This window comes from Oncorhynchus mykiss, chromosome 8 (assembly GCF_013265735.2).
Source record: "Oncorhynchus mykiss isolate Arlee chromosome 8, USDA_OmykA_1.1, whole genome shotgun sequence".
Taxonomy (NCBI): domain Eukaryota; kingdom Metazoa; phylum Chordata; class Actinopteri; order Salmoniformes; family Salmonidae; genus Oncorhynchus; species Oncorhynchus mykiss.
This window is the reverse complement of record NC_048572.1, coordinates 36,901,886-36,923,232: the sequence shown is the minus strand read 5'-3', so window position 1 is coordinate 36,923,232 and position 21,347 is coordinate 36,901,886. Positions and strand designations below refer to the sequence as shown.

Here is a 21,347-nt window from a genome sequence, read left to right as displayed (position 1 = left end):
AAAAAACACACACCGCGTCTCATAACATACACGCCTGTTTAAAACGCACTGCAGCTCGTTAGCAGGATCTAACAGCCGTTCTCCCAGGTCTTCACAAGACGATAACATACAGAACAGAAATGAGCATCACCATAACAGGATCTATAAAAAAACTGGGAAAAAAACACTTTTAATGGACTAATTGGGTTTGGTTAAATAAAAGTCTAACAATATGGCCATTGGTTACAGCCAGACAATACATTATTATTTTCATATTGTCTTGAGGATAGCTATATCTATAGCCTGACATGCAGTGGTGTAAAGTACTTTAAAGTACCACTTACGTAAGTAGTTGTTTGGGGTATCTGTACTTTACTCTTTATATTTTTGACAAGTTTTACTTTTTCTCCACTACATTCTGAAAAACAAATGTACATTTTACTCCCATACATTTTCCCTGACACCCAAAAGTACACGTTACATTACGAATGCTTAGCAGGGCAGGAATATTGTCCAATTCACGCACTTATCAAGAGAACATCTCTGGTCATCCGTACAGCTTCTGATCTGGCAGACTTACTAAGTGTAAATGCTTCGTTTTTAAATGATAGTGAAACTGTTGACGTGTGGCTATCCTTCAATGAGTGAATGTGAAATGATTTATACTTTTACTTTATATTCTTAAGATTTTAGCTATTACATTTAGTTTTATACTTACACTTACTTTAGGATGTTCACTTGAGTCCTTTTCTATTAAAGGTATCTTTACTTCTACTCAAGTATGCCTAGTTAAATAAAGGATAAATAAAACATAAATAAATAGCAGATTGACAATTGGGTACTTTTTCCACCACTGAGGTCATCACTGAATTGTCTTGTGTCTTAATAACCACACTACGAGGCCTCCCGGGTGGCGCAGTGGTTAAGGGCGCTGTACTGCAGCGCCAGCTGTGCCATCAGAGTCTCTGGGTTCAGGCTCTGTCGTAACCGGCCGCGACCGGGAGGTCCATGGGGTGACGCAAAATTGGCCTAGCGTCGTCCGGGTTAGGGAGGGCTTGGTCGGTAGGGATGTACTTGTCTCATCGCGCACCAGCAACTCCTGTGGCGGGCCGCAGTGCGCGCTAACCAAGGTTGCCAGGTGCACGGTGTAGCCTCCGACACATTGGTGCGGCTGGCTTCCGGGTTGGATGCGCGCTGTGTTAAGAAGCAGTGCAGCTGGTTGGGTTGTGTATCAGAGGACGCATGACTTTCAACCTTCGTCTCTCCCGAGCCCGTACGGGAGTTGTAGCGATGAGACAAGATAGTAACTACCACGAAATTGGGAAGAAAATTCAAAAAATTAATAAAAATAAAATAAAAATAACAACTTGTTTACAGTTGAAGTCAGAAGTTTCCACACACTTTAGCCAAACACATTTAAACTCAGTTTTTCACAATTCCTAACATTTAATCCTAGTAAAAATTCCCTGTCCACCACTCAGTTAGGATCACAACTTTATATTAAGAATGTGAAATGTCAGGATAAGAGTAGGAAGAATGATTTATTTCACCCCTTCATCACATTCCCAGTGGGTCAGAAGTTTACATACACTCAAATAGTATTTGGTAGCATTGCCTTTAAATTGTTTAACTTGGGTCAAACGCTTCAGGTAGCCTTCCACAAGCTTCCGACAATAAATTGGGTGAATTTTGGCCCATTCCTCCTGACAGAGCTGGTGTAACCGAGTCAGGTTTGTTGGCCTCCTTGCTCACATATGCTTTTTCAGTTCTGCCCACAACTTCTGTCTCATCGCTACAACTCCCATACGGGCTCGGGAGAGACGAAGGTCGAGAGCCATGCGTCCTCTGAAACACAACCCAATCAAGCCATACTGCTTCTTAACACAGCGCACATCCAACCCGGAAGCCAGCCGCACCATTGTGTCGGAGGAAACGCTGTACACCTAACGACCTGGTCAGCATGCACTGCGCCCGGCCCGCCACAGGAGTCGCTAGTGCGCGATGAGACAAGAATATCCCTACCGGCCATCCCTCCCTAACCCGGACGACGCTAGGCCAATTTTGCGTCGCCCCATGGACATCCCGGTCGCGGCCGGCTGCGACAGAGCCTGGGCTTGAACCCAGCCTTGCGATGCAGTGCCTTAGACCAATGCGACACCCGGGAGGCCCGTCCTTAAGCCATTTCGCCACAACTTTGGAAGTATGCTTGGGGTCATTGTCCATTTGGAAGACCCATTTGCGACCAAGCTTTAACTTTAACTGATGTCTTGAGATGTTGCTTCAATATATACACACATCATTTTCCTCCCTCATGATACCATCTATTTTGTGAAGTGCACCAGTCCCTCCTACAGCAAAGCACCCCCACAACATGATGCTACCGCCCCCGTGCTTCACGGCCGGGATGGTGTTCTTCGGCTTGCAAGCCTCCCCCTTTTTCCTCCAAACATAACGATGGTCATTATTGCCAAACAGTTATATTTTTGTTTCATCAGAACAGAGGACATTTCTCAAAAAAGTACAATCTTTGTCCCCATGTGTAGTTGCAAACCGTAGTCTGGCTTTTTTATGGGGGTTATGGAGATGTGGCTTCTTCATTGCTGAGCGGCGTTTCAGGTTATGTCGATATAGGACTTGTTTTACTGTGGATACAGATACTTTGTACAGGTTTCCTCCAGCATCTTCACAAGGTCCTTGTTCTGGGATTGATTTGCAATTTTCGCAACGAGGTACGTTTATCTCTAGGAGACAGAATGCGTCTCATTCCTGAGCGGTATGACAGCTGTGTGGTCCCATGGTGTTTATACTTGCGTACTATTGTTTGTACAGATGAACGTGGTACCTTCAGGCGTTTGGAAATTGCTCCTAAGGATGAAACAGACTTGTGGAGGTCCACAATTTTTTTCTGAGGTCTTGGCTGATTTCTTTTGATTTTCCCATGATGTCAAGCAAAGAGGCATTGAGTTTGAAGGTAGGTGTTAAAATACATCCACAGGTACACGTCCAATTGACTCAAATTATGTCAATTAGCCTATCAGAAGCTTCTAAATCCATGACATCATTTTCTGGAATTTTCCAAGCTGTTTAAAGGCACAGTCAACTTAGTGTATGTAAACTTCTGACCCACTGGAAGTGTGATACAGTGAATTATAAGTGAAATAATCTGTCTGTTAACAATTGTTAGAAAAATCACTTGTGTCATGCACAAAGTAGATGCCCTAACCGACTTGCCAAAACTATTGTTTGTTAAAAAGAAACTAGTGGAGTGGTTTTAATGACTCCTACCTAAGTGTATGTAAACTTCGACTTCAACTGTACCAATCTATGTAACTACTGTAATAGCGAGCTAACTCAATAGTATACCAATGAATTACATGACTAGTTACCTCTTTTAGAACGACAGAGTGTGATTGAAAGGGCAGCGCTGCTGTAGGCTGGAATGACATTGGTGAGGTTAGTAAAACACTATTCTGTACCATAAACTGCTAAGTCACTTCATAGGAGATCATAAATCAAAAGGGTATCTGGCTTGTGTAGTAAAAGGCGTCACTGAGGGGTGTATTGGACTCCTCACCAAAGGAATGATGTTCCTTTTTGGACCTTGATAAGAACAGTTAAATATATAAATATTTTCTCTCTCTCAAATGCAGCCACATTGTCATGGAGATTCCACGATCATTTTTTATGCACACTGGTCTCTTTCACACCTCTCAGGGAAGAAGGAATGCCTTGAAGTGGGTGTGGTGTAAACAGGGCCAGTGGGGGACCACTGCATTATAAGTCTGCTGTGACCATCCATTTAGCAACAGGGACTTCACTGTCCTCCTCTATGTCCAAACACACAGACACATTCTGTACAAACACAAAGCAGATTGGAGGCAATGGAACTGCAGAAACACTATTTTGTACAGCTCCCCTGCAGTTAGCTCTTTCACAATGTCAACATAAGCATTACATATTATCTCACACACATAAGCAGTTATTCCAACTGCACACTGGTGTGGCTGAGTAATGGTACTTATATCCTCTGTCAGTTCCAAACCACACCCCATTTGACTAATAGTCAACAGATCCCTATATACACAACATATCTGTATACAACAGGTATATGTAGGATATGTATGAGAAAAGACGTGTGTCAAGTTACCAGGCATTTGGTGAACCAGTGAACCCAGGTTGATAGCAAAAAGCCCCAACCCAAGACTTGAGTGTTGGTTGTCTCTTGGTACTCCAATTAGGTGTCCGCTAAATGTCACTGTGGCATCACACTCGATCTCGATCTCAATACCGGTGGTGTGTATGTGGGTCCGTGCTTACGGTGTGTGTGTGTGTGTGTGTGTGTTGCAGCTCCATAACAGCATGACTGGAGCAACAGAGCTGTGTTTGTCACATCTGATGTGGGGAGAAGATAATGAAAGAGACATTGGAGGTTTCTGCCTGCCGTCCTAGGGTGTTGAAAACTACACAGACCTGTGGACCGGAATAGAGGTCGACCGATTAATCGGAATGGCCGATTAACTAGGGACGATTTCAAGTTTTCAAAACAATCAGGTATTTTTGGACGCCAATTTTTATACCTTTATTTAACTTGGCAAGTCAGTTAAGAACACATTCTTATTTTCAATGACGGCCTAGGAACGGTGGGTTAACTGCCTTGTTCAGGGGCAGAACAACAGATTTTCACCTTGTCAGCTCGGGGGATGCAATCTTGTAACCTTACAGTTAACTAGTCCAACGCAATAACGACCTGCCTCTCTCTCGTTGCACTTCACAAGGAGACGGCTTACTGCATTCGCGTAACAGGCAAAGGTAAGTTGCTAGCTAGCATTAAACTTATCTTATAAAAAACAATCAATCATAATCACTAGCTAACTACACATGGTTGATGATAGATATTATCTAGCGTGTCCTGCGTTGCATATAATTTGACTGAGCATACAAGTATCTAAGTATCTGAATGAGCGGTGGTAGGCAGAAGCAGGCGCGTAAACATTCATTCAAACAGCACTTTAGTGCGTTTTGCCAGCAGCTCTTCGTGTGCGTCAAGCATTGCGCTGTTTATGACTTCAAGCCTATCAACTCCCGAGATGAGGCTGGTGTAACCGAAGTGAAATGGCTAGTTAGTTAGCGCGCGCTAATAGCGTTTCAAACGTCACTCGTGCTGAGCCTTCTAGTAGTCGTTCCCCTTGCTCTGCATGAGGAACGCTGCTTCGAGGGTGGCTGTTGTCGTTGAGTTCCTGGTTCGAGCCCAGGGAGGAGCGAGGAGAGGGACGGGAGCTATGCTGTTACACTTGCAATACTAAAGTGCCTATAAGACATCCAATAGTCAAAGGTTAATGAAATTCAAATGGTATAGAGGGAAATAGTCCTATTATTCCTATAATAACTACAACCTAAAACTTCTTACCTGGGAATATTGAAGACTCATGTTAAAAGGAACCACCAGCTTTCATATGTTCTCATGTTCTGAGCAAGGAACTGAAACGTTAGCTTTCTTACATGGCACATATTTCACTTTTACTTTCTTCTCCAACACTTTGTTTTTGTATTATTTAAACCAAATTAAACATGTTTCATTATTTATTTGGGGCTAAATAGAGTTTATTGATGTATTATATTAAGTTAAAATAAGTGTTCATTCAGTATTGTTGTAATTGTCATTATTACAAATAAATAAATAAAAATCATCCGATTAAATCGGTATCGGCTTTTATGGTCCTCCAATAAATCGGTATCGGCGTTGAAAAATCATAAAATCGGTCGACCTCTAGACCGGAACAAACTAGTAACACACACACACACACCTTAACTCTTACTGTACCTTGTATACTAAGCAATGATAATTCAATACAGCTACAGATGACTGTTTGCTAAAACACTTCCTTGGTAAGTCTAGCTAAATAAAAGCTTTTTATTTAAATAAAAGTCATTTTTATTACAAAATGACTGCCTTGAGAGTGTCTTAGGTTTTCAACCAAGGATGCAAGCCAATGCTATTCCATTCCTCTGGGTGTCCAAATCATTAAGGACTTCAAATGCTCCACTCACACGCGTAGTCGTGAAGGAGGCTCAACAGCACCACTTCTGCCTCTGGAAGTTGAAAAGGTTTGGCATGGCCCCTCAAATCCTCCAAAAGTTCTACAGCTGCACCATTGAGAGCATATTTGACTGACTGCATCACTGCTTGGTATGGCAACAGCACCGCCCTTGACTGCATGGCACTACAGAGGAAATCCCAGTACATCACTGGGGCAGAGCTCCCTGCCATCGAGGACCTCTATACCAGGCGGTGTCAGAGGAAGGCCCAGTACATCACTGGGGCAGAGCTCCCTGCCATCGAGGACCTCTATATCAGGCTGTGTGAAAGAAAGAACCGGGAAAATCGCTAAAGACTCCAACCACCCAAGCCATAGACTGTTCTATCTGCTTCCCCATAGGCAAGCGGTACTGGAGCAACAAATCTGCACCAACAGACTCCTATCCCCAGACCATAACACTGCTAAATAGCTAACAAATTGACTACATGGACTATCTGCATTGATCCTTCTATTTCATCTTGCACCGTCTCTATGCACACTCACTTACACTCCAACACACACTTCATTTTCACACACACTTTCATACAAATCACATACGCTGCTGCTACACAGTAAAAAAGGGGGTGTAAAAATTACAGTGTTGACTTTTAACCCAGGATAAGTATTTTCAACATTATGAGGAGTCAATGAGCTCTAGTGTCGGAATTAAATCGGAGTGTAAAATGATGCAGTCATTGCAGTGTAAAATCAACTAAATTCAGTGGAATGAAAAAAAGAAAGTGTGTGAATGTTAACACCATTTTGAGTCAAATTAACTCTGTAGAGTAACTTTAACACCATGTAGACTGGGACCAAATGTTATCTGAAACAGTGTTGAATTCAACTCTGTAGGAGTTAAATTAACAAAAAAAAAATCTGTGATATTTTGTTTATTAAATATCCTGATGTCTAGTCACCTTACGCCTTTACATATCTACCCCTACCACTCCAGTATCCATGCAAATTGTAAATATGGTACTGGAACTGACCTTGTATATAGGTTACTTACTTTCGCACGGTCTTCTATTTTTCCAGTGTTTTGGTTGTACTTAAAATGTTTCTTATAGTACTACAGATGTTGATTACTGCATGCTCGGGAAAGAGCAAGCAAGAAAGGCATTTCACTGTACTTGTACACGTGACCTTTTTGGGGGGGGGGGGGGGGGGGGGGGTCACCCATGAACTCACTGACTGACTGCAAGTCATGTGGTGACTTCAAACAGAGTCAGGACAAGTAGAAACCAGTCTGTTGGGTGTATCTGACTCCGTCGGTTCGGAAAAGCTATTCTCTCACATTGCTGATGTGACACAATCGTAATTGCACCCGGGTAGCCTGTGTGCATTTGAGAGAGAGAGAGAGAGGAGAGGGGTGTGTATGTGGAGACAACTGGAGTGAGAGGTGAGTGGCAGGAGTGTGATTAGTTGAAATACAAGTTCTCCCTAAGGTACAGATGTAAGACAGACCACCCTGCCCAACTGCAGAGTCTGTCACTACGAAGCAGAGGAGTGTATGTGTGCGGGCGCGCGCGCGTGCGTGTGTGTGTGTGTGTGTGTGTGTGTGTGTGTGTGTGTGTGTGTGTGTGTGTGTGTGTAGAGTTAGCAAAGCCATATGGGAATTCAGAGCCGTGGATAGACGTGCGGAAAGACGAAGCACAGCAGATGGACTTGATGTGGGCGAGACAGAAAGAGAGAGGCATGCGAGTGTGTGATACTGCAGTACTGGGGTGGGATGTTTACAGTCTCAGCACAATGAGACATCATATAGGCACACACACAGTTGGTCTATAGATCCCCTCCCCTGAGAAGAGGCTCCATTTCCAATGTGCGGCAGTGTGTTACTGCCATCGACCCACAGAGAGATCAGGCCAGACAGGCAGCAGCAGCACAGACCCAGTCACAACAAACCAACTCTCCTCTCCACCCGACTCTCAGTGTAATTACTGTCATTACACTACACTGCATGGGCCTTTCACTATTAGGCAGCAAGCTACTAACTGAAGGATTCAATCAATTGCAGATAGGGGATTTCTTGATGGCCCTTTTTGAAGCGTGTTTGATTTGGACAGCAGTGTCTCTCTCCCGGGTGGAGAGAGTAGATATCGGATTTAGAAATGGTCAGTCTGATATCTTTGAAAAAGACAAGACTTTACTGGAAGTGAGGCCTTCTGAAGGAAATAGTCAAGCGTGCACATACACAAAACGTTCAGAAATAAGACACCGTGGGTAAATGTGCTGACAGTTTCTCCAGAACAACAGAGAGGTATTCAAACAGATCTAAATAATGTCAGAGACTGTTCATATTGAAATGAGCCCAGGGCTGCACACACACACACACACACACACACACACACACACACACACACACACACAAAAATGATCGGTCTTAATTTGTCTTCGATGAGCTTGGTTTTGGTTACACACAAAGAAGGATCTACTGATGAAAGATGTTGATTGGATGGCTGATACCCCCAACCCCCTCCACATACACACTCTCTCTTCCAGGTCACACAGGACTGCAGGCTGGTGAGTTATATTTAACGATCCCTCTAAAGGCCAGGTGATGGAAGAAACGTAATTGATGTGCCAGAAGAAAAATACATACAAGACAACACAGCAGAGGGGAGGCTGGCGCTACGGAGTTGAAAAACAGAGATCGATGGCAGTATGGACAGATGGAGGAGAGGAGAGGAAAGAAGAGAAGAGCCTACATCTCCAGTGGCCATTAGCAGAGATGAATGGAGACCTGCCACCGTGATGACCAGCCGCAGTGTTTCCCCTATAGTCATTTAGCAGCGTCGCCCCGCTGGGAAAAACGATCTCAATTGACATTGAAAGGACTCAAACCAAATCGAAACTGTAGAAATATTAATGAACCTAAGTGTATAGTCGCTTCTCTCTGTCCAGCTTGATAACAGTCATCGAAATGAAGCTAGTCAGTCAGAATGTAAAAACACAACATGCAACAATTTCACCATTTGCCTGATGCAGCGCGACATCTCCTTTGCATAGAGTTGATTAGGCTGTTGTTTGTGGCCTGTGAAATGTTGTCCCATTCCTCTTCAATGGCTGCTGGGTATTGGTGGGAACTGGAACAATTTGATCCAGAGCATCCCAAACATGCTCAGTTGGTGACGATGAAGGCCATGGAAGAACTGGGCCATTTTCAGCTGCACAGGAATTATGTTCGGATCCTTCCGACATGGGGCCGTGCATTATCATGCTGAAACATGAGGTGATGCAGGTGGCACGACAATGGGCCTCAGGATCTTGTCACGGTATCTCTGTGCATTCATATTGCCGTTGATAAAATGCCATTGTGTTCGTTGTCCGTAGCTTATGCCTGCCCATACCATAACCCCACCGGCACCATGGGGCACTCTGTTCACATCAGCAAACCGCTCGCCCACATGATGCCATACACATGGTCTGCGGTTGTGAAACCGGTTTGACGTACTGCCAAATTCTCTAAAATGACGTTTGAGGCAGCTTATGGTAGAGAAATTAACATTCAATGCTCTGGTGGACATTCCTGCAGTCAGAACGCCAATATCACGCTCCCTAAAAACTTGAGACATCTGTGGCATTGTGTTGTGTCACAAAACTGCACATTTTAGAGTGGCCCTTTATTGTCCCCAGCACAAGGTGCACCTCTGTAATGATCATGCTGCTTAAATCAGCTTCTTGATATGCCAACCTGTCAGGTGGATGGGTCATCTTGGCTAAGGAGAAATGCTCACTAACAGGGATGTAAACAAATTTGTGCACATCATTTTTGAGAAATAAGCTTTTTGTGCGTATGGAACATTTCTGTGATCTTTTATTTCTGCTCATGAAACATGGGGCCAACATGTTGTGTTTATATTCTTGTTCAGCGTATTATACATTATGTGCGACCCTCCGAAATTAGTTTGACACCCCTGGGGTCAAGCAAGAGCAGGGTGAAGAGAGAGAGAGAGCAGCAAAACATACTTTTATTTTCAGGCATTTTGGAGTAGAATATCCTTTTTTAAGTCACCAGAAGTGACCTTTTCACAGTTCTACAAGAAAAATCTATTCACATATTTTCTATTCACATGAGGGTCTGATATAGACCGTGAAAACCTACTTCCTTGTGCCGACTTCCTGACTAATCAATGGCCATATCTGAAAAATGGTGAGCAGAAAGATATATTGGTGCCTTGTCTACAGTTTAGAGCTCATCCCATTCATCCCCAGCCCATTCCTTGAATGCATCCCAAAATGGCACCCTATTCCCTATGCACTGCACTTCTTTTGACAAGGGCCCATGCAATACATAGGGAACAGGGTGCCATTTGGGACAGAGCCCCTATCTGTTCTGTCCTGTTATTTCCATGTTCGGAGGAAAGGAGATGTGTGGTGACCCATATGATAGTTAATGCATTATTACAGTGACACAATGATGGCATCATGATGGGATGTGACATTAGTCAATGACACACAGACGGACAGAGTCATACTGCTAGAGACTTCCTGATCATCTGTGCTGATAAGGAGAGCAAGGAAAGGCCAAATCACTCAGCTCACAATAAAGAGGTGGGTGAAAGAGAGAGAGAGAAATAAAGAGATTATCTGACAGGAAGGAGGGGACAGGTGGAAGAAAGCCCGGAGAGAGAGAGGGAAGGATTGCAGGGGTTAGAAGAGACATTTGGGGATTTAGAGAGGGATGAAGAGGATGAGAACCACGGGCAGGGGATGATTCCCACTCCAGCTGCTGTGTGTTAATTAAAACACAGTTTCAACAGAACAACAAATCAAAATACCAAGACACTAGGATGTGGAGAGGCCCTGTGGACACTAGCTACTGTAGGTTACTTTCTCCTGCCTTCTGTTTTTAGTGAGAGAGAGTAACACATTTCCACAGACCAATCAAAGGGAGTGTGTGTGTGTTCTCGCTCTCGCTCTAAACCAACAACATCAAAACAAATGGGGTAGCACATAGCAGACGCTGTGGTCAGTAGCTTCATAAGCACAACCAGGCTTCAAGTGGGTGTGTATGTATACGTGTGTGTGTGTGTGTGTGTGTGTGTGTGTGTGTATGCCTCAGCTTTAACACAAAAACGCAAGGACTAGAAGTGTCCAGTGACTTCATTATCTAAAAAGGTATGCCAAGAGAGACTCATCTGTCACAGTCAAAGCTTTACTGCACAGACAGAGAAGAGGAAGGAGGGGAGAGATGAGAGAAGGAGAAGAAGAAAGAAAAAAAGAGTCAAAGAGAGGTTGACAGAGGAGAGAGAGTCAGGGAGGAGAAAGGGAGAAGGTCAAAGGAAGGGATAAGGAGTGGGAGGAGGTAGAGAACGAGAGCAAGAGAGAAAGAGAAAGACAGGAAGCGAGAGAAAGCAAAAGAGGTAGGAAGAGGAATGAGAGATGTAACCCTGAGTGGCCTTTCCAGATAAGTGTTTGCATACTCAGGCGAGTTCCAGTGCCGTCATTACCATGGATATACTGCGTGTGTGTGTGTGTCTGTGTGTTATTACCATAGCGATGCCCCAGGCAGTAAGATGCCCTGACCCATCAACAACAAAGAGCTCCATTTAGCTGTTTTCTGCCTTAGAGATGAAACACTTAGACCTGCTCTGACTAAACAACGTTATTATCGTATGGAGGAGCTCCCTCAAATACCAGGCTTTAGTACTGGAGACCAAAATGCAGTTGCAGTTGCAGTTGCACACACACACACACACACACACACACACACACACACACACCTCTCCCCCAGGTGGACGTCCCCTAGACCTTTCACTCTTTGAACGCAACTGCTACTCCGCCGGCGCCACACACGGACGCGCGCGAGCCCTCACGATTAGGGCTGTGACGGTCATGGAATTTTGGATGGCGGTTATTGGTCTGCCAAAAATGAACTCAACCACCGCTCTAGCTGTTCGAATGGACATCCACGCTCTTCTTTCGTCCACTAGACTGCATGTGACGCAGCCAAGAGCGGAAAAAGATTCATCGAACGGCGTCCTCGAATCGCCAGGGTTAAGGTTCCAAGCCTGTTCTACTCGTTCTATTTCCGTGCACTGCTGCAGCAGGGAGGGAGGAAGGCGCTGCCTAGGCAACCAACGATTTGTTTGCTACAACACCTTGCTTGTAGTTTCATCACGTTGTAAAGAGTCCATGCTACCGCAGGAACTGACTCGACCTCGAGAAATGACCGGCCGTCCCGTCTTCAGTCAGCTGTTCGTTCTACAAAACAATTATTATTATTTTAACGTGTAACCGACGGTTATGGTCTTCATCCATAAAACCGTCGGTTACACGTTTATACAGTAGTTGTGCCAGCCCTACTGCACGGACGCACACACACAAGCACACACACACCACGGTCGGCCTCTCTTGCTAGGAAACTGTACAACAGAGGGGCAATTGACATGTAAAAAAAAATATATATAAAAAAGGATGAATGGAGGACAAGAAAGGTAGCGAGAGTGGAGGAGAGAAAAATATTGTACTCTGGGCTGTATGAAAGGCTGAGACTGGTAGAATTTGAGCTGTCGTACTTGGAAAAAGGCCTTTGGAAATGCCAGACAGACAGTGTGTGTGTGTGGGCGAAACCACGTGCGTCAATGCATGCGTGACAGTAAGCGAAACAGAGGGAGCGAGAGGGGAGTACAGTGACAGACAGAGTAAATGAGAAAGAGCAAAGAGAGATGTAGAGAAAGGGACAGAAACCATAGGTTTAATCAATATGGTGGAAATGTGTCTGCTGTAGATCACTTCCCTGGCAATAACACAGCCAGCCACCATCTCCCACTTTAACACTAGAACCGCTGGGCCTCAATGGACCCCCCCTTTAAGCTAATGAGTCATTCTGACTGCAACATCCTAACAGTTTAAATAATATTTAATATATGCTATCGCAACAACAATCATTTGGTCGTGTTTACGAAGGCCTTGGGTAACATTAGAATAAGATTTAAAATTTTATTTCAAATAACACACTAGTTTATGTTAATGTTGGCTATATGTATAAACGCAAAAAAACGCAAAAAAGTTTTCAGTTTTTTTTCGGTGAGTGCCTTTGCTACACCTATGAAACAGAAAGCATGTTTGTTGGAACACGGTAACAGCTCATTTTTATAATGACAAAATACATTTAAAAAAAATACCCCAACCAACAAGAGGCACAGTCAGAAGACGCGCAGGCAAATCATGAAAATATCAGTAGTCGAAACATCATTATAAGCACCGTGGCCTTGATGAATACTGAAACGCAGCACTAAATGGCATTATAATGAGTATAAGTGTCGATGTGACAGCAGTCAAAAATAGTACATTTTCAGCTCGTGCTGATATTGTGAGAATCTTGTTAAAGGTGTGTCTTGTTAAAAGTTCATTTGTGGAATTTCTTTCCTTCTTAATGCTTTTGAGCCAATCAGTTGTGGTGTGACAAGGTAGGGGTGGTATACAGAAGATAGCCCTATTTGGTAAAAGTCAATATTATGGCAAGAACACCTCAAATGTCAATAACTTTGAAAGGTTCTTCACGTGCAGTCGCAAAACCATCAAGCGCTATGATGAAACGGGCTCTCATGAGGACCGCCCAGGAAAGGAAGACCCAGAGTTAAAAAACTCTGCTGCAGAGGATGAGTTCATTCGAGTTACCAGTCTCAAAAATTGCAGCCCAAATAAATGCTTCAGAGTTCAAGTAACAGACACATCTCAATATCAACTGGGGTGGCAGGTAGCCTAGTGGTAAAACACTGTTCCTAGGCCGTCATTGAAAATAAGAATTTGTTCTTAACTGACATGCCTAGTTAAATTAAAGGTAAAATATTATATATATATATATATCTTTAATTTAACTAGGCATGTCAGTAAAATATTATATATATATGTAATATTTTACCTTTAATTTAACTAGGAATGTCAGTTAAGAACAAATATATATATATATATATATATATATATATATATATATATATATATATATATATATATATATATATATAAAAACTGTTCAGAGGAGACTGCGTGAATCAGGCATTCATGGTCAAACTGCTCCAAAGAAACCACTACTAAATGACACCAATAATAAGAAGTCTTGCTTGGGCCAAGAAACACAAGCAATGGACATTAGACCGGTGGAAATCAGTCCTTGTTCTGATGAGTCCAAATGTAAGATTTATAGGTTCCAACTGCCATGACTTTGTGAGACACAGAGTAGGTGAATGCAGCCAGCTCTAGGAAGAGTCTACAGTATGTGATTCCAAACTTCTTCCATTTATGAATGATGGAGGCAACTGTGTTCTTTGGGACATTCAATGCTACAGAAATGTTTTGGTACCCTTCCCCAGATCTGTGCCTCGACACAATGCTGTCTCTGAGCTCTACGGACAATACTTTCGACCTCATGGCTTGGCAGTGTCAACTGTGGGACCTTAAATAGACAGGTGTGTGCCTTTCAAAATCATGTCCAATCAATTGAATTTACCACAGGTGGACTCCAATCAAGTTGTAGAAACATCTCAAGGATGATCAATGGAAACAGGATGCACCTGAGCTCAATTTCGAGTCTCATAGCAAAGGGTCTGAAGACTTACGTAAATAAGGTATTTCTGTTTTCGCTTTGTCATTATGGGGAATTGTGTGTAGTTTGAGGAAAAATGTATATTTCATCAATTTTAGAATAAGGCTGTAACGTAACAAAATGTGGAAAAAGGGGTCTGAATATTCCCGAATGCACTGTATATACAAAAGTATGTGGACAACCCTTCAAATTAGTGGATTCGGCAATTTCATCCACACTCGTTGCACACAGGTGTATAACGTCGAGCACAAGTCCATGCAATTACCATAGACAAATATTGGCCTTACTGAAGAGTTCAGTGACATTCGACGTGGCACCGTCATAGGATGCCACCTTTCCAACAAGTCAGTTTGTCAAATTTCTGCCCTGCTAGAGCTGCCCCGGTCAACTGTAAGTGTTGTTATCGTGAAGTGGAAAGTCTAGGAGCAACAACAACTCTGCCGTGAAGTGGTAGGCCACACAAGCTCACAGAATGGGCCTGCAGAGTGCTGAAGCACGTAAAAATCCTATGTCCTCGGTTGCAACACTACTGAGTTCCAAACTGTCACTGGAAGCAACATCAGCACAATAACTGTTCGTCTGGAGCTTCATGAAATGGGTTTCCATGGCCGAGCAGCCGCACACAAGCCTAAGATCACCATGCGCAATGCCAAGCGTCGGCTGGATTGGTGTAGAGCTCACCGCCATTGGACTCTGGAGCAGTGGAAACACGTTCTCTGGAGTGCTTCACTATGTGGCAGTCCAACGGACGAATCTGGGTTTGGCGGATACCAGGAGAACGCTACCTGCCCCAATGCATAGTGCCAACTGTAAAGTTTGGTGGAGGAGGAATAATGGTCTGGGGCTGTTTTTCATGGTTCGGGCTAGGCCCCTTAGTTCCAGGTAAGGGAGACCTTAATGGTACAGCACACAATGACATTCTAGACGATTCTGTACTTCCAACCTTATGGCAACCGTTTCAACATGACAATGCCCCCGTGCACAAAGCGAGGTCCATACAGACATTTTTTGTTGAGATCAGTGTGAAAGAACTTGAATTGACCTGCACAGAGCTATGACCTCAACCCCATCGAACACCTTTCGGATTAATTATAATGCCGACTGCGAGCCAGGCCTAAACCACCCAACATCAGTGCCCGAGCTCTTGTGGCTGAATGGAAGCAAGTCCAACATCTCGTGGAAAGCCTTCCCAGAAAAGTGGAGGCTGTTACAGGAGCGAAGTGTGGACCAACTCCATATTAATGCCCATGATTTTGGAATGGGATGTTTGACAAGCAGGTGTCCACATACTTTTGGTCGTGTAGTGTACCTTTGGTTGTAGTGCATAATAGTCTCCCGTTGTCTTTTTGTTGTTTTCCCATCGTCTTGTCATTCTTCAGCACAGTTGTGGAGTAGAAAAAGGCAGTGCAGGTGCCTTATTTTGCTCAGAGGGAGGCAGCTCCCATCTCACTTTGTTCATGGTGCCTGCCAGACTTGTTTTCTTTGCCTGCAACTTGTTCACCAAATGACAGTGAAGTGAAGAAATTGTCCATGGTGACATGTCTCCCCTTGTAAGGGGAATGTAGAGGTTCCACAATCCTAATCACCACATTCCCCCGACACTTGTTTACCTGCTTCCCAATGTGGATATTTTCCCAGATATTGAAAGCCATTCAGCATGTACAATTACACACGCTCTTACAGTGTAGCCTTCTCCAAGTAGACCAGAGTAGACTGATAAGACTGCTTTGATTCAGTGAGCTGATATAGGTATCATACCATTTTAAGATTATGCCTTTAATTAGAATGGATCGATACAATAGAATGGTCCACCCTGTTCTTCATTAACAATTGGTAACTACGTAATTATGCATCATCCGCTTCCCCTTCACCCTCAACTCACCCATTCTCCCCATCATACTTTACTTCATGTATTTCATCTGTTGTTATGTGTGTGAAATTAGTTTCGGTATAGTTTAGGCTAAATTTAGAGGCAATTGTCAGGGTGGTTATCAGCTGGGCACTGCATTTTCAACTGTTGGAAGAAGGAGCGAAGGAGGCCCTACTGTTGGGAGAAGGAGGCCCTACTGTTGGGAGAAGGAGGCCCTACTGTTGGGAGAAGGAGGCCCTACTGTTGGGAGAAGGAGGCCCTACTGTTGGGAGAAGGAGGGGCAATAATGGGGGAAAACAGTTCCAAAAAAATTACTTGCCCTTCTAAAACTGGTTATAACTCCAGTTCTGTTTGTGAAACTAAGCGCATAACACCGGCAGTGTGCTATATAGACTTATTTATTCAGAAAAAGTCAAGGACGAGGGGGGCATGACTTTTAAATGGCAGAGCAAAAATAAAGAGAAAAAAAAGAGCCGTTCAATTGACTGCTTTAGTGGTTAAAGAGTGTTAATACACTAGCCAGAGTGACAAAGGGACATACAGTGGTTTGCGAAAGTATTCACCCCCCTTGGCATTGTTCCTATTTTGTTGCCGTACAACCTGGAATTAAAATAGATTTTTTGAGGGTTTGTATCATTTGATTTATACAACATACCACTTTGAAGATGCAAAATATATATTTTGTTTGAAACAAGAACAGAAAACTTGAGCGTGCATAACAATTCCCCCCCCCCACCCCCCCAAAAGTCAATACTTTGTAGAGATACCAATATTTAAGTCATACCACAGATTCTCAATTTGATTGAGGTCTGGGCTTTGACTAGGCCATTCCAAGACATTTAAATGTTTTCCCTTAAACCACTTGAGTGTTGCTTTAGCAGTATGCTAAGGGTCCTTGTCCTGCTGGAAGGTGAACCTCCGTCCCAGTCTCAAATCTTTTGAAGAAAAATAGGTTTCACTCTCCCTGTATTTAGCGCCATCCATCATTCCTTCAATTTTGACCAGTTTCCCAGTCCCTGCCAATGGAAAACATACCCACAGCATGATCCTGCCACCACCATGCTCCACTGTGGGAATGGTGTTCTCGGTGTGATGAAAGGTGTTGAGTTTGCACCGTTTTCCTTGATGGCCAAAAAGCTCAATTTTAGTCTCATCTAACCAGAGTACCTTCTTCCATATGTTTGGGGAGTCTCCCACATGCCCTTTGGCAAACAACAAAATGTTTTTGATTATTTTTTTCTTTAAGCAATGGCTTTTTTTCTGGCCACTCTTCCATAAAGCCCAGCTCTGTGGAGTGTACGGCTTAAAGTGGTCCTATGGACAGATACTCCAATCTCCACTGTGGATCTTTGCAGCTCCTTCAGGGTTATCTTTGGTCTCTTTGTTGCCTCTCTGATTAATGCACTCCTTGCCTGGTCCGTGAGTTTTGGTGGGCGGCCCTCTCTTGGCAGGTTTGTTGTGGTGCCATATTCTTTCAATTTTTTAATAATGGACTTAATGGTGCTCCGTGGGATGTTCAAAGTTTTGGACATTTTTTTATAACCCAACCCTGATCTGTACTTCTCCACAACTTTTTCCCTGACCTGTTTGGAGAGCTCCTTGGTCGTCATGGTGCCGCTTGCTTGGTGGTGCCCCTTGCTTAGTGGTGTTGCAGACTTTGGGGCCTTTCAGAACAGGTGAATAAATAGTGAGATCATGTGACGGACCATGTGATACTTAAATAAAGTCCACCTGTGTGCAATCTAACAAATGGTGTGACTTCTGAAGGTAATTGGTTGCACCAGATCTTATTTAAGGGCTTCATAGCAAAGAGGGTGAATACCTACGCACGCAACACTTTTCCGTTTGTTTTTTTGTTTTTTGTTTTTAAACAAGTTTTTTTTATTTTATTTCACTTCACACGAATTTGGACTATTCTGTGTATATCCATTACATGAAATCCAAATAAAAGTACATTTAAATTACAGCATGTAATGTAACAAAATAGGAAAAATGCCAAGGGGGCTGAATACTTTTGCAAGGCACTGTATAGACAGAGAGGGAGAGACAGAGTGAGATGTTGAAAGTGAAAGAGCAGTGGCAGATGGATAGAGTGGAGGGAGTCACACACAGCACATTAAGACAAGCAGTACAGGTGGGTACCGGTATATATATATATATATATATATATATATATATATATATATATATATATATATATATATATATATATATATATATGTATGTATGTATGTATGTATGTGTGTGTGTGTGTGTGTGTGTGTGTGTGGTGATGTATAGGCCTGGACAGCGGTCTGCTCTCCTGTAGGAAGAGGGGAATCCTAATTCAAAAGTGGCAGAGTATGGGTCCACACACACAACCTTGCCAGGCCTCTTTCTCCCTGTTCCTATCATGCGTCTACTCTCATGTTCACTCAATGTATCAAAACCTGCCTCCGCTGCCCTCCTCACAACAGAGATTGGCTATAATATAAGAGGGGACAGAAAGCTCATTCCAGGGTAAAAACTATGGCTCTGTGTCTGTCCTCTCTAGTCACCCGAGTGATATAGGGGATGTTGAAGGAGAGGGAGGTGTGGATCAGTCATGGTGCCTGAAGATAGGAGGATAGGGAAGAGGAGAGCTATTACCCTGACCTTAACTTACTCTGGCTGGAGGTCACCTCAGGTAATCACTATGTCTGGCTGTTGACCTGACCAAGTCCTGAGGGTTGAAACACTGTTCTAATAAACAAACGTTTTGAAGGTGTGTGTCAACTGTGTTGGCCACTTTAAAATCAGAGGATGGGCTCATTGTAATGTTTGGAATGGAACTGTCTCAAACACATGGAGTTCGATACCGATGCATTTATTCCATTTTGGGCATTATTACGAGCCATCCTCCCCTTACCAGACTCCTCTGATGAATAATATAGGTTTCATCACGTTTTATAACAACTGTCACTATTGACACAGGCCTGATGAGCCATTCACAAAAGGCAGAGAGAGAGCAGTCATGTACTATATAACCTTGGTAACCTGTTCTAAGGCTGTGGTGGATTTGAGACGTTTTCTGTACACTGTACAGCAGGTACCAGACCTGGGATCAAATACAATGTGAAATCTTTCAAACACTTTAAGTGTTTGCTTTAGCTTGCTTTAGCCTGCCTGATAGGCCAAGTGGGTGGGGCTTATACTTTCAATATCTTTCTAGTGGTTTCACTGCAACAGGCATGTTCAATCAAGCACTGATGGAGTATTTTAATTTTTTTCGAATAGCATTTGAGACCAGGCCGAGTATGTAGCATACACAGTTGAAGTTGGAAATTTACATACACCTAGGTTGGAGTCATTAAAACTGTTTTTTCAACCATTCCACAAATTTCTTGTTAACAAACTATAGTTTCGGCAAGTCGGTTAGGACATCTACTTTGTGCATGACACAAGTAATTCTTCCAACAATTGTTTACAGACAGATTATTTCACTTATATTATATTTCACTGTATCACAATTCCAGTGGGTCAGAAGTTTACATACACTAAGTTGACTGTGCTTTTAAACAGCTTTAAAATTCTAGAAAATTATGTCATGGCTTTAGAAGCTTCTGATAGGCTAATTGACATCATTTGAGTCAATTGGAGGTGTACCTGTGGCTGTATTTCAACGCGTACCTTCAAACTCAGTGCCTCTTTGCTTGACATCATGGGAAAATCAGCAAAGACCTCTGGTAAAAAATTTGTAGACCTCCACAAGTCTGGTTCAACCTTGGGAGCAATTTCTAAACGCCTGAAGGTACCACATTCATCTGTACAAACAATAGTACACAAGTATAAACACCATGGGACCACACAGCCGTCATACCGCTCAGGAAGGAAACGCGTTCTGTTTCCTAGAGATGAATGTACTTTGGTGCAAAAAGTGCAAATCAATCCCAGAACAACAGCAAAGGACCTTGTGAAGATGCTGGAAGAAACAGGTACAAAAGTAACTATATCCACAGTAAAACAAGTCCTATATCGATATAACCTGAAAGGCCACCCAGCAAGGAAGAAGCCACTGCTCCATAAAAAGCCAGACTACGTTTTGCAACTGCACACTCCCACTTTTTGGGAAAAATGTCCTCTGGTCTGATGAAACAAAAGTAGAACTGTTTGGCCATAATGACCATCGTTATTTTTGGAGGAAAAAGGGGTATGCTTGCAAGCCGAAGAACACCATCCCAACCGTGAAACACGGGGATGGCAGCATCATGTTGTGGGGGTGCTTTGCTGCAGGAGGGACTGGTGCACTTCACAAAATATATGGCATCATGAGGATGGAACATTATGTGGAGATATTGAAGCAACATCAAGACATCAGTCAGGAAGCCCTGACCTCAATCCCATAGAAAATGTGTGGGCAGAACTGAAAAAGCGTGTGCGAGCAAGGAGGCCAACAAACATGACTCAGTTACACCAGCTCTGTCAGGAGGAATGGGCCAAAATTCACCCAACTTATTGTGGGAAGCTTGTGGAAGGCTACCCAAAACATTTGACCCAAGTTAAACAATTTAAAAAGGCAATGCTACCAAATACTAATTGAGTGTACGTAAACTTCTGACCCACTGGGAATGGGATGAAAGAAATAAAAGCTGAAATAAATCATTCTCTACTATTATTCTGACATTTCACATTCTTAAAATAAAGTGGTGACCTAAAACAGGGAATTTTTTACCAGGATTACATGTCAGGAATTGTGAAAAACTGAGTTTAAATGTACTTGGCTAAGGTCTATGTAAACTTCTGCCTTCAACTGTAGGTCGTGTTTGTCTGATGTTTTCGATTCACTAATAGTCACGGCAGGGATCTGACAAGGCGCTCGTTAATTGAATGACAGATAGCTTTAATGTCTTCT

General features: G+C 43.1%; 1 protein-coding gene across 1 annotated transcript in view; it reads right to left on the bottom strand.

Annotated features, from left to right (window-relative positions):
• The window catches only part of LOC110530907 (kelch-like protein 29), a 330,236-nt gene that overhangs the window by 223,601 nt on the left and 85,288 nt on the right, over positions 1–21,347 (bottom strand). The gene's annotated exons all lie outside the window — the stretch shown is intronic.